The sequence below is a fragment of the Panthera tigris genome, chromosome B3 (assembly GCF_018350195.1).
Source record: "Panthera tigris isolate Pti1 chromosome B3, P.tigris_Pti1_mat1.1, whole genome shotgun sequence".
Classification (NCBI taxonomy): Eukaryota; Metazoa; Chordata; class Mammalia; order Carnivora; family Felidae; genus Panthera; species Panthera tigris.
Window position 1 is genome coordinate 84843880 of NC_056665.1, and position 8982 is coordinate 84852861.

General features: G+C 39.1%; 1 non-coding gene across 1 annotated transcript; it reads left to right on the top strand.

The window, feature by feature from the left end:
• The first annotated feature begins 8218 nt into the window (after positions 1–8218).
• On the top strand, positions 8219–8321 carry LOC122239822. The gene has a single exon (XR_006219207.1). It is a non-coding gene; the product is annotated as a U6 spliceosomal RNA (small nuclear RNA).
• The last annotated feature ends 661 nt before the right edge of the window (positions 8322–8982 follow it).

Sequence of the window (8982 nt, forward strand, 5' to 3'; positions counted from 1 at the left end):
TCATTTTCATTAACACTCCACAGTGTTAATCTATATTTTATACTTTATATATGTATTTATAACAACAGTATCCACTACACAGGGTCAGCTTGGCCTGGGTCTTTGCTACACACCCATGTGAGTTGCACCCTCTCATGCCCAGGGGTTCTTGTGTTCTTTGTCTCACTTTATCACAGCCACAGAGTGGCCTTGTTTGATGTGGGTGCTTTATGAGATTGTTTCTAGTCAACAGGAGAACGCCGAGGCCCAGCAGCGAGGGCCAGGCAGTTCCTGGTTTCTTCCTTCTCACGTGTGCATTTGCGACTCTACCAATATCTTTAGTTTTTATTCCTTGAATTTGTGGTGAAATTACAAAAGTTCATTATCCTTTTTAAGATGAAAGTCAACAGAATATGAGCCCTGTTGTTTGTGATAAATGTTGCAAGGGTCAGAAACCAACTTCAGAAAAATAGACAAAGGGGAATTTATTAGAAGACTCATGTAACACGAGGAAGATCGGGGTTCAGATGGGCTGTGGGCCAGCTGGAAGCAGGAAGTTAAATGCCAAGAAATTACTCATCTTCCGTGTCTTCGGCTCTCTGTGTCATCTTTCTCCACAGCTCAGGAAACTTAATTGCCTGTCGTTCTCAAACTTTGTTGCCTTCCTGGTCGGTATCAATGTGAGAGGGAAACTGATTCTATTTCCACCGTTGTAGCTTGAGAGATCCCAGCGAAGGGTTCTAATTGGGGCAGCCTGAGTTATATGCCCACTGAAACAACTGTGACCAAGACTGGCAGAGCCTGAGAGAAACAGGTGCTCCTGTGGGAGCCACATGGTTGGGGGAAAAGCCTTTCTTGGAAAAAGTGGAACTGCAGTGCTCTGCAGATAAAAGAATTGAGGTCCAGCAGGGAGTGTAAAACAAAACCAAAAACAAACAGTTCTGGGTTCTAGAAATATAACATTTGCTATCGAGAAAAGGGCAGGAAGCAAGGAGACCAGTTGGGCCATCACAATCATCCTTGTAAATATACTAAAGGCTTGAATTAGGGTAGCATCAGTGGCACAGGAGAAAAGGGTGATTTTAGAAAATGTTTCCGAGTTAAAATCTATGAGGGGTCGAAATATATAAATAGCCCTTACGTAGGATTTATCATGTCATAGGCACTGTTTTAAGCTCATGGCATATATTAATTCATTGAGTTTTCCTCACAACCCTATGAAACATCAGGTGTCATTATTTTCATTTTCAGATGAGGACGTTGTGAGGCACACAAAGGTTAAGAAATTGCCCGTGGTCACACAGCTGGTAAGTGGCAGAGTTCGCAGTTAGTCTTGCCCTGAAGGCCATGAGTTTAATCACGTACCCCAGCATCCCTAAGGTCTGAATTTGGGTGGATCATTGCATGAATCAAGGGTGGGAACACAAGAGGAGTACAGCTGGGACTGCGGGAGGGATGCAAAGAAGAGATAATATTTGTGTTTCTTTTTTATGTGTTAAGTTCAAAAGGTGTGACGGCCAGATGGAAATGCCCAGCAGGTAACAATATATAACTTGGGTGAGGGCAGAGATTTAGATTTGGGATTGTGAGAGCACAAGTGGTAGCTAAAGTCAATGAAGCGAGCAAAAACTTCTAAAAGGGCTTGAAAGGACGGCTTATGCAGCGTGAAGGAAAACCAGCAATAAAAGAGAAGGGAGAAGAATGACGATGAAAATTATCACCAGAATCTGTGTTTCTGTTGATAAAGAGAAATAGGCACCCTTGTATACTGTTAGTGGGAGTGTAAATTGGTACAATTTATTTGCAGGAAAATGTAGCAATACCTAATAAACTATAAAATCCCCCACCAGTTGACTAAGCAGTTTTACTTGAAATTTGTGCTACAAGTATACTCTCCCAGGGTCAAAACTATATGTCCAAAAGGATTCACCTCAGCCTTGTTTGATAAGAGAGAAGAAAGAAGGAAGGAAAGGAGAAAATCTAACTGTTCAGCAGTTCCATACGGTGGAATTGCACATGGTTGTTTCCGTAACATGAATACCATGCAGTCATTAAAAAGTATGAAGGAGATCTGTGGGGGCTGATCTGGAATGATCACCACGACATATTATATTAAAAAAGAAAACGAGAAGTGCAGCAGCATACACACACCGTTCCTTTACTGTAAATAATAGGTCCTGCTGTGCCCTAGTTTATTCACTTGGCAGGAACAGAACCAATAGAGGGCCAGAATCTCAGAGAATCTTTTAAAGCTCAAAATGGAGGTAGAAAAAAGGGAAAGTCCAGAGAACCAGGTGAGGGAACAGGAGGCATGTTGCAGGCAGAGTGGCCAGAATGGCAGTGTCTCCTTGGGTCTCCCCCTGCCTTGGCACTCCTGCTCAGAGAGCGGCCTTGGGCCATGACTGGTGCCGAGAGCTCCCTTAAGAGCTCCCTCGGGCTTGGGCCGTGACTGGGAGCAGAGAGGAGAGCTCCCCCTCCTACATGCCTGACAACCCCTGAGTTGGGTTTCTGACCCTTGTAACATTTATCACAAACACTAGGGCTCATATTCTGTTGACTTTCATCTTAAAAAGGATAATGTTTATAGCAGCACTCTCAACAATAGCCAAATTATGGAAAGAGCCTAAATGTCCATCAACTGATGAATGGATAAAGAAATTGTGGTTTATATACACAATGGAGTACTACATGGCAATGAGAAAGAACGAAATATGGCCCTTTGTAGCAACGTGGATGGAACTGGAGAGTGTGATGCTAAGTGAAATAAGCCATACAGAGAAAGACAGATACCATATGTTTTCACTCTTATGTGGATCCTGAGAAACTTAACAGAAACCCATGGGGGAGGGGAAGGAAAAAAAAAAAAGAGGTTAGAGTGGGAGGGAGCCAAAGCATAAGAGACTGTTAAAAACTGAGAACAAACTGAGGGTTGATGGGGGGGTGGGAGGGAGGGGAGGGTGGGTGATGGGTATTGAGGAAGGCACATTTTGGGATGAGCACTGGGTGTTGTATGGAAACCAATTTGACAATAAATTTCATATATTAAAAAAAAAAAAAAAGGATAATGAACTTTTGTAATTTCACCACAAATTCAAGGAATAAAAACTAAAGATATTGGTAGAGTCGCAAATGCACACGTGAGAAGGAAGAAACCAGGAACTGCCTGGCCCTCGCTGCTGGGCCTCGGCGTTCTCCTGTTGACTAGAAACAATCTCATAAAGCACCCACATCAAACAAGGCCACTCTGTGGCTGTGATGAAGTGAGACAAAGAACACAAGACCTTCTCCGTCTCATAATCTTGTTTAACTATAGAAACAAGGCCAGTCTGCAGACAACAAAAATACTAAACCTGCCCCCTACTGCTAATATGACCAACTGCTGCTGCTTTATTAATTACATCTTTGGCCTTGTTTCATACCTCCTGTCTTATAAATAAGATTAATTAAGATACACAATCATAGAATTGCCCCCACTTCCTGACACTTCTTTGAACCCTACTAAAAACTCCTTATATGATACAATTCTCTAAGTCCTTTTTTTAAAGTTTATTTTGAGGGGGGGGGGGCACAGAGCAAGGGAGAGAGACAGAATCCCAAGCAGGCTCCCTGCTGTCATCACAGAGCCCAACATGGGCTCGAACTCCCGATTCCTGACATCATGACCTGAGCTGAAACCAGAGTCAGATGCTTAACTGACTGAACCACCCAGGCGCCCCTGTAAGTCCTTTTTTTAAACACCTTCTTTCTCAGACACCCACAGTTCCCTCTGATATGTGTTCTCTCTCACTGCAATGAGCAAGAGGCCCACCTTGTTCAGTTACAGGTATGTTCCTGGTGGTCTTTAGCTAGAGGGCTAAAGACATGGAACATTTAAGACAGTTTTTTTTTGTTTGTTTGTTTTTGTTGAAGGGTTTTTCATTAGACTTAACCTAAAGATCCTTAAGTATATTTTGGATAGTCTTCTGGGAGCTCCCAGTGTGTAATTATAGTTGTAATGACTGGTAAAACAAACTGTAGGCTTTGATTTTCAATTACATGTTATAGAAGAATCATAAAAGACAAGACAAAATGAAAGCACGTTTCATGAAAGACATTTGTACTGCAATCTAAGTTAGAGAGCGCTCTGCTTTCAAAACCAGAAAATAATGTTAATATTTCTACTGCGTTAACCAGGGACTCCTAAAAATGTAAAAGCTGTAATACTAATGCATTTTGATTAAAACCTGAAGGTGGCAGTAAATTCCTAGAAAACTTAGGAACTTGGTTTAGAATTTGTATTTTTTCTTCTAATTATTCAAAATTGCATAGTGAGACTGCAGTTGCATTTAATTCTGCTGTGTACTAATTAAGGGATCTTCAGGAAGAAGATGAAGATCTAAACAAGGATTATATTGTTATTACTGTTTACTGACTGAAAAGAATCACCATGTAAAAGGCTTAGGAAGGTTGCAACGGATTATATGCTTTAGAGTTACTATAGAAACAAAGTATGTAATTAAACAAAAGGAAACATCAGAACTTTAATACAAGCCAAAGTGCTCTGAAAGGATGTGGCATTAAACAGTTTATATTTGCCTATGAAATTTATAACCTTGTTGGTAACCTTTTGCCCCACACTTTCCCAATTTTATCCTCAACATTCTTAAAATAGAATTTTGTACAGTTGTGTTTTTACCCAATGATCTACTTAAATCAATAGACTCTCTAGACTTATTAATCAGGAATGGCCTAACTAATAATTTAATATAGAGGATTTGTAAATAGCAAATTAATTAATATTCATATTGGGAAATAAATTACTTTATTGATCCTTTGTGTAAAGATCTAGAACTAGATTGTTTCATAGTTTCTTCTCTTGAGGATAAATACTGTCTCCAGTGCATTGAGTTATATCCAAAGTTATAGTGAGGTTTTAGTGACCTCAGTACATAGATAGGCACAAGATTTGAAAATGAGGAACTATAAAATTTTTATAATCTTTCTAGGAAAAAGTTAGGCAAGTACTGTGTATATCATTGTGTAAATACACACAAAAAAGTAGTTAATTTTGTTGAGCAAGATATTTGATGTTTGATGTTGGTATTTTAAATATCTTCCTATGACTATGCTAATATGTGAATAACTATCAGTTTAGAAAGTACTAAAATGAATGGTTTAAATTTTCAAGATGTTATTTCATTCTTCCATATAATTTCATTTAACTTTATTTTAAGGCTGTACTATAGTAATAAACTACTCTTAATTTTGATAAATGCAAATTTAATTTTCATAAATCCAAGAATTTGTCTTTATTCTTCCTTATGATAATCTCTCTTAGGCAGTTAGAAATTTTACATAAAGACTGAAAGAGGATAGTTATGAGTTTATTTGTTTTGACCAGGGAAAAATATGAAGTTAGAAGCACCGACACACAGCATATACTTATTCCAGAAATACTACACCTGTTCATAATAAAAATGTCCAAAACAGTGTAACAGTTATTCCCAACAATTATATATGCTGCTGCAGCAAGCACTATTCTCAACAATTATAAATGACTAGTCCATTTCATCTTCAAATATCGTTTAGATTTGTTTGTAATACTTGAAAACTTGTAGTAAAAACAAAACAGAACAAAATTGTAGATTGTGTATGAGTTAGAGCTATTTTAACTTGTGGTGCTTTAATTCAATTTTTTAGTTGTAGAATATAGTAGTAAATATAAATAACCATAAATAAATCCCTATGTGTGATCACCATCTTAAAAATATGTACCAATGAAGTCTGCATTATTTTGTAATTGTTGACAGGTGGTGGTTAATACTGGCTGCCAGCAGAGGGCGCTTTGAGGTTTATCTGTTAGAATTCCAGCAGGAGCCTAGACTGTCTTCAAACTGTTTTCCTAAGAGTGAAGACATTTCTAACATTTTTTTAGTCTCTTATGATTTACTGTCTAATTTTACAAACCTGTAGATCGTGTGGCAAGGGATGAGAAGGCTAGCTAAAAAATCCAGCAGCAGTTCCCTGCTGACTGCATGAGCAGATGTGTAAGAGATGGTCCTGTGGTGTGAAATTTGAGGGAGGCAGGAAACTCCCTGGCTTTTTTCTCCCAGCCCCCTTTCAGACTCCATCACCACTGTCAGTGGTTCTCCCCTAGAGATCTGTATGGAGCCCAGAAATAAAAGGTAGGTTTTTTTTTTTTTTTTTTTAATGTTTATTTATTTTTGAGACAGAGACAGAGCATGAACAGGGGAGGGGCAGAGAGAGAGGGAGACACAGAATCTGAAGCAGGCTCCAGGCTCTGAGCTGTCAGCACAGAGCCTGACGCGGGGCTCGAACCCACAAACCGCGAGATCATGACCTGAGCCGAAGTTGGACGCTTAACCGACTGAGCCACCCAGGCGCCCCGATAAAAGGTAGTTTTAAAATAGTCAATAAGAAAATGAACACCAGATGGAAAAGAGGGAGCCCAAAGGGGAATCAGTGCTGCAATACCCTTCTGGATGACCAAGGGCAGTGGTTTCCATACTTTTTGACACGGTTACATATCCTAATACATTCATGTGTACTTACACACACATATACAAACATGCATCTAAAACAAAACTATCTTGAAACAGTATTTACCCTTCTAATGTATGAAAGAGATACATATATAATATTTATTGCCTTTTTTTTCTTTTTAAAGTAAGTTCCACGCCCAATATGGGGCTTGAACTCAGGACCCTATGATCAAGAGATGCATGCTCCATCTACCAACTGAGCCATCCAGGAGTCCTGAGATATATATAATTTTTAAATACTCAAATGAAATATAGAAAATAAATTCTAATGGATTTTTCCAGGAAACTGACAGACTTGATTTGGAAATGTCTGTGGAGGAAGAAAAGGTTAAGTATAGTCAAATGCTTCCAAAGAAGAAATGGAATTAAAATTGAGCAGGATAGAGACAACAGAGATGAAGAAAAGAGAAGGTGTAGATTAAAGTGGGGTATGGCAATAGAACGAAGAAAAGCTCAGAAAACAAGCTACCGTATTATTTTTTAAAATTGTCACATGTTTATTTTTTCAGATCTGTTTTTTTATATACATAATTTATTGTCAAGTTAGCTAACATATAGTGATACGGTGTGGTCTTGGCTTCAGGAGTAGATTCCTGTGATTCATCACTTCCATAAGACACCTAGTGCTCATCCCAACAAGTGCCCTCCTCAATGCCCATCACCCATTTTCCCCTCTTCCCCCTCCTTCCCCCCTTCCACCCTCAGGTTGTTCTCTGTATTTAAAAGTCCCTTACAGGGCGCCTGGGTGGCTCAGTTGGTTGAGTTGCCAATTTAGGCTCAGGTCATGATCCTGCGGTTCATGGGTTCAAGCCCCACGTTGGGCTCTGTGCTGACAGCTCAGATCCTGGAGCCTGCTTTAAATTCTGTGCCTCCCTCTCTCTCTGCCCCTCCACCACTTGCACTCTGTCTTTCTCTATCAAGAATAAATAAACATTAAAAAAGATCTAAAAAAAAGTCTTTTATGGTTTGCCTCCCTCTTTGTAACTTAATATATTTTTTTCTTTCCCTTCCCCCTTGGTCTTCTGTTAAATTTCTCAACTTCCACATAGGAGTGAAAATATATGATATCTGTCTTTCTCTGACTGACTGATTTCACTTAGCATAATACCCTCCAGCTCCATCCACGTCATTGCAAATGGCAAGATTTCATTCTTTTTCATTGCTGAGTAGTATTCTATTGTATGTATATACCACATCTTCTTTATCCATTCATCAGTTGGTGGACATTTGGGCTCTTTCCATAATTTAAGGCACTGTTTTATTGAGCCCCACACAAAAACAAATAAAGAGAGAACTCTGTGATGTTAGAGAAGGTTTCCCGTAACTTGCTTAGTGTAGGTGGCCAGAAAAGCCATTTTTATATAAAAATAACTAAGGGGTGTCTGGGTGATTCAGTTGGTTAAGCACCAACTTCAGCTCAGATCATGATCTTACAGCTTGAGTTCGAGCTCCACATTGGGGCTGTGCTGACAGCTCAGAGCCTGGAGCCTGCTTCAGATTCTGTGTCTCTTTCTCTACCCTGCTCCTGCTCTGTCTCTCTCTCTCAAAAATGAATAAACAAAATAAATTAAATAACTAAAAAGTATTAAGGCCAATTCCCATACAAAGTTATTATAATAAAAAGATAAAGAGAAGTACACTACTGTTCCTATTCCAGAAAGACATGCCCACAATACAGATCAGAACTGTCATCTATTGTGCTTGCTTTGGCAGCATATATACTAAAATTGGAATGATACAGATATTAGCATGGTCCCTGCTCAAGGATGGCATGCACGTTTGCGAGCATTCCATATTTAAACACAAAAATCCTGTGATCTACTATTTCGAAATGACGAAAGATATTAAAATGTTACAAGACCTGAGAAAACAAAACACAGTAGTAGTCCGCCCCTATTCATGGTTTCGCTGTCTGTGGTTTCTGTTATCTGTGGTCACGAAGCAGATGATCCTCCTTCCGGCATATCATCAGAGGTCAGTAGTCTCCTAACACTGTGTCACAGCACCTACCTCATCCCCTCACTTCATCTCATCATGTAGGCATTTCGTCGTCTCACATCATCATCATCATTGTCATAAGAGTGAGTACAGTCTGATATTTTGAGAGAGAGACCACATTCACACAACTTTAATTACAGTAGATTGTTATAATTGTTCTCTTTTATTATTGCTGTTAATCTCTTGTGCCTAATTTATAAACTTTATCATAGGTATGTGTGTATAGGAAAAAATATAGTATATGTAGGGTTTGGTACTATCTGTGGTTCCAGGCATCCACTGGGCACCTTGGAACAGATTCCCCACAGATAAGGGGTGTCTACTATATATCATAATTAGAAAAACTCAGAAATGAGGTGACAACTCAGCAAGGAATAAACAATAGAAGAAAAATTCATTTCAGAAGTGAAGACTGAATTAGAAGGAACACAAGACTGAACAAACCCATTACATATTGCCTTGG